Raw genomic sequence first — 5,469 nt, 5'->3', positions numbered from 1 at the left:
ACATTTGTTCTAATCCAATGAACAAGTCAACCATGCAAAATTTATACTGAATGAACAATAGTAGTGTATGCTCGAATCACGTTTAGAAGAAATATTTTAGAAAACGTGAGCGAGGAAATACGTTAAAAACAATTTAAAATAAAGCAATGTTATAAGCTAAAAGTGAACAAACAACAACTGGTCACGTTCTCCTATCGTACATTTTGGGACATTTTAGTCCTGATGGGTGTAGATATGATTTTGAGGACTAATCATACACCCCGTATTGGCACAACAATAATAGTAAAGGTCTATCTAAGATGAAAGCAAGTAAAAGGGGTTTGGAATGAGCATGTCACCATGAACCACAAATCGTTTACAAGAATAAATGAGACATCTAACATGCAGCCACAGGCAACACGCCTTGGACAATCATGACCGCAACATCTGCCCTTACACAATTTGTCAACATCTCTATCAACCGGCTCTTCATAAACTCAACATTGTAGGATGAGGCTGACTTTAGGTCTCGCGATACGCTTCTAGCTGATCTCAGTATTGAGGAGTCTTTTCCAACCTACTAGGAGCTGTTGAAAATCACTTCTCGGTTTGTTAACTCTTCAAGTCTTCTCTGTTGGTGTCTCTCCTACTTTCTTCGCTTGAAACATTTTCTTCTTTGCATGACGTCATACCACATGCTTTTATTTAATGTTTTCTTGGTCGGAATAATAACGTTTCAAGTTACTGACGTGGACAACAGGGTTAGTTTGTATCCATAGGAGCAATTGGATCCTATATGATGTCTTCCTAATCTTATGGATAAATTTGACTAGTCCATAGAATTTTCGCACCAGTCTTTGGTTCTTGTTGCTTTGAACTCAAAGTTGATCTGACCTTAACTTATCATAACTCTCTATTTTCTTTAAAATTATCGTGGTCAACCCTTCTCTTCATCCGTCTGGATAGTATTTTTGCGTGAACATGTGTTGCTTTAGTGGTTTGTTTTTGTCTCCCTTCTTCAGTAGAGGTGTTGGCTTGGTGTCTTTGCCAAACATTTGAGTGATCACAGACAAGAGCCATTGCAGATCAAATAAACCCGACTGTGAACATGCCATTTTGCTATTTGTAGAATTCAACTAGCTCAGGCTGAGCCGCATGACATTTGTTTGTGGATGACGACATAAAACTAATCTTGTGATTTATCTCTCTTGGTGGGGTTAAACCCAATATCTGACCTTCTTGTTTTGGGTTGTGGTGTTCATGTAGTGGCAATAAAGTTTTTGTTGAGGTTGGCACACTTGAGCTCCCCCTTTTCAAATACAACAATGGCAGCAAGTGTAGATTCATCATGGCTAAAATTCTTTCTCAACTGTACTATCGTCATCATTTTCACCCCTCTTGGTTGATGGATGTTTGTCTGAATGATCGTTGGGTTAAGACTCCGTTACTACTAGGCATCTTGCTAGGGGCATGTAAATGACTTTGTGTTCTAGCAGGATGTCAATCCCTGACTATTTGGGCTCTAGAATGTTGGATATGAAGGCTGACTATTTATAACAAAAATCTGATAGAGATATATATACTAAATAATTATATATAGTAGGCGGTTACATATAGTGAAGCTATATATAATAAACTGAAATCATACGTATACCCATTAGTTAGTGCTTCCTAAATGTACATTTCTCATTCTCCATATCCTCTCTTTGCATACCTGAAGTCATTAATACAAAACCATTAGTCAATATTTCTTCTTACATTTTCTCTATCATGTTCTTTGTGTTCATTTAGATCAAGTGTGTGCGTTGTTGTGTGATCCTTATAACTGGTATCAGAGCGAGGAGAGATTCACCATGATTTGTGAAGATGAAAAGTTCAAAGACTGGAATTGAAAAGTTTGATGGATTCGATATCAGTTTCTAGAAGATGCAGATTGAGGATTATCTGTACCAGAAAGATATTCAGGAACCCCTTTTGAGGGTGAAGCCGGATACCATGACCATGGAGGAGTGGAAGCTCAAGGATTGTCACGCCGTAGGGTTAATCTGGTTGACGCTTTCCAGAAACATGACGTTCAACATCATCAAAGAGAAGACGACATTGGGCTTATTGAAGGTGTTGTCAAATATGTACGAAAATATGTCGGCTATGAACAAGGTGTATTTGATGCAGAGGTTGTTCAATCTACAAATGTCGATTTGTTGCAGATCATATAAATTAGTTCAACATGATTGTAAGTCGATTGAGTTGGGTGGAAATTATGTTAAATAATTAAATTAAAGCATTGATTTTGATGTCATCTTTACTCGAGTCATGGTATACTGTTGTTGCTGCAATCAACAGTTGACGATGATCTAATAAACTGAAGTTTAATGAAATTCGAGATGTCAGTGAAAGCCCATACGGGAAATTGGAGATTCATCAGGCAATGCTCTCAGTGTTGATCGAAGGGGAAGAAGTAAATCAAAGAGCCCAAACAAACATGGGCGATCAAAATCAAGGAACCGGGAAAAATCTTCAAACAAACCAAACGTAAAGTGTTGAAATCATGGAGAAAAATAACACTTTCGGACAGATTGTACAAAATTGAAGAAAAGACAAATCACAAATTTGAAGATAACGATGATTCTATATATTCAGCAGAAGATACTGAGAATGCTTTAATCCTTAGCATGAACAACCCAATTGAATTTTAGATTTTAGATTCAGTTGCATCGTTTCATTCGTCTCCAAGTAAGGAATTATTTCAAAATTTCAAATAAGGAAATGTTGGGAAGGCGTATATTGCCGACAACAAAATGTTGGAGATTGAAGGGAAGAGAGATGTAGAGCCCAAGTTCTTTAAAAAAAAAAAAAATTAGGTCACAATAGGGGGCAAACTAGTCATTTTGCCCTTATTACTCGAGGGGTCAGATTTGGTTGAGTCATAATTTGGAAAAGAGAAAGAAGAGGGGAGAGAAAGAGAAGAAAGAAGAGGGAAGGAAGATTAGGGTTTTTGAGGAAGGAGAAGGAGATCGGATCAGAACCGATGCTGGAGATCCGAGTCCCCAATCTAAATCGTCAATAGACCGAGGCAAGGTGCTCTCACGAATCGCACCTTCCTATTTCGTCAAAACGTCCAAGAACTTTAGGTTAGTCCACGAGTGTCTAGATCGAGAAGTCATCAAGATTTTCATGTGTAAGCGACGTTTTGTGTTGATCCTTGGACTCTTACCCTCAACAACGTTATCTGGTTAAGTTCCGGAATGAAGGCGGCCAAGATTGGTGTTCGAATCGGAGTTTCCAGAAAACGTGATTTTCGGTAAGAACTCGTGTTTTTCTTCGAATTCGAACTCAAAATATTAAGATTTGTGATTATAAAAAAAATATAAGAAAACTGTTTTGAAGGAGTAGAATATGAGATCTACAAAGTTCGTGAAGAAAATTTGTTGAATCGGATTACGGATTGGAAGATAAAAAAATCAGAAGAAAATAGATCAAAACGTGAAAGAGATCTGAAAAATGAAAAAAAAAACGCAGGAGAAAGGGTGGAGATGTAGCCACGCGTCGGCCAGCGTGCGGAGGAACGCGGCAGAACCGGTGATCGACACGTGTCGATCACCGACTGGTGTGGCGCGTCCTCACCCCGCAGCGGACAGGCGTCAGGCACGCGGATCCAGCGGGCCCGACTCGCGCCCCACACAAACCGCCCGACCCGATGTCTCTGACCCACGTCTACTTGGGAAGCCGTGCGTGGGCACGCGCGCGTAGGAATTGCACGTAGAAACCCTCCAGGGTGCGTGTGACGCGCGTGGAGGCGCGTGAGCCATTGGTTGTCTTTCTGTTCGGTCTCTGTTTGCTTGTTTTTCGACCCGATTTTGATGCTGACCCTATTATTATGTAAATTAGGACCTTTCAAGGAAATTCCAGAATTGTTGGAATCCATTTCGTTAAGAAAACTCGAACTCGGGAAGGCACGCGTCAACCAAGTAAGTAGCCATTTGGATTCCCACGAGCAGTACTTGTAGGAACCGCTAGGAACGAGCATGCATGCTACCACCCATTAACTTAGCTAGCCGGACCTAGTATATACTGCGAAAATGAAATGATTAAGGAAAGCTAGATATGAAATGTATATTAAATCTTTTTGATTGAGATTCTGATAAAGTATGTATGCATGAGGAGGATGGGAAACTTGTGAAATCTGCGCTCCGGGTAAAGATGGACGTTATCTTCCCGTTGAGCATGTTTGTTAATATTGCATGAACTGCTGCGTGTTAACTCTTATGCATGATGATTGCTTGTGTTATCTTTCTTGATGAATAGGAAGAAATTATGAGCTTAGATTAGGGTGCTTGTGACTAAGTAGGCTAGATGAGACCCTAGATTGGGGGACCTCTAGAATACCGTGCAATTAGACCCGCAAAATGATTACCAGCAGATCCAGAGCCTAGAATTCCAAACTCGATAGGTTTGTGAGACTAGACACGAGAATCCTAGAGATACATGAATCCAAGTCTAAGCCACCAAGTTCCACCCTAGAAAGAATAATAGGTCACCTCGGTAACTGTACGTAGCCCACTAGAGTTGAGTAGTGTAGATAGTGTCATCAGAACCTCCACTTCCCTCTCTCCTCTGATACCGTACCGTCAAGACAGAGCTCCGATACGGTGATTGTTGAGCTTGGCAGATTCGAATAGGGAAGTGTGGTAGGTGCCCAGACCTTGTGCTGATAGCTAAGAGGTCTTCTGAACAGGACTCTTGGGCCGTAGAAACCCGTCCCTGAGCAGGGGACGTGGAGCCACATAGGATGACTCAGTAGCTGACCGGCACACAGGGGGTCGTACCCCGTTTAGTGGATGTATGGTCTCGTGTGAGGGTCGTCAGCTAACCTCCATGGATGATGTTCAGAGAGAGTCACGTTTTTAGATCCAGCCATACAATCCCCTTAGATTTACTTATGAGGTCGCGCCTCACCTCAGGACCCGAGAAAGACCGTGGTTACCTACCAAGATAAGGATGCGAAAAGAGCCTACAAGTAGGCTGCTTACTGAGTATTTTTATACTCATTCTTTTCTACTCTTTTTTTTCAGGTGAGTGATGCCATGGATCGAGGCGGGAATGCATGCTGAATCTTAATGCCACAGAGGAGTGTCTCAGGGCGTCTAGGAGTCTGTGCATAATTTTGTTTAGATCTGTCATGCATTGTTTTGTAAACCGTTTACATACTTTTCATACTTGAACACCATGTTTCGGATTTCAAACCTTTTACATAATTGCTAAAGTTTTTGTCTTCTCTATTTTCTTTTATACGATTTCATTGCATAGTCTGTTGGTCCAGCCCTTGATTTCGAGATTTAAATTTTGGGCTATGACAAGAGATGTCTACATACAAACTCTAGCAGAAAATGAGTGAGTGAACATTATAGGATGTCAGATATATTCCTGATCTCAAGAAGAATATGATCTCTATTGGCCAGTTGGATAGCACAGGTTAGAGTGTATAAACAT

The 5,469-nt window shown here is 40.7% G+C and overlaps 1 long non-coding RNA gene across 1 annotated transcript; it reads left to right on the top strand.

Annotated features, from left to right (window-relative positions):
• Window positions 1–3,164: 3,164 nt before the first annotated feature.
• LOC111439237 lies at window positions 3,165–5,196 on the top strand. The gene is made up of 3 exons (XR_002709778.1): window positions 3,165–3,280; window positions 3,868–3,947; window positions 5,052–5,196. It is a non-coding gene; the product is annotated as an uncharacterized LOC111439237 (long non-coding RNA).
• The last annotated feature ends 273 nt before the right edge of the window (window positions 5,197–5,469 follow it).

Source organism: Cucurbita moschata, unplaced genomic scaffold (genome assembly GCF_002738365.1).
Source record: "Cucurbita moschata cultivar Rifu unplaced genomic scaffold, Cmos_1.0 Cmo_Scf00087, whole genome shotgun sequence".
Classification (NCBI taxonomy): Eukaryota; Viridiplantae; Streptophyta; class Magnoliopsida; order Cucurbitales; family Cucurbitaceae; genus Cucurbita; species Cucurbita moschata.
The sequence above is the reverse complement of the archived record's forward strand: the minus strand, read 5'-3'. Positions and strand labels throughout refer to the sequence as shown.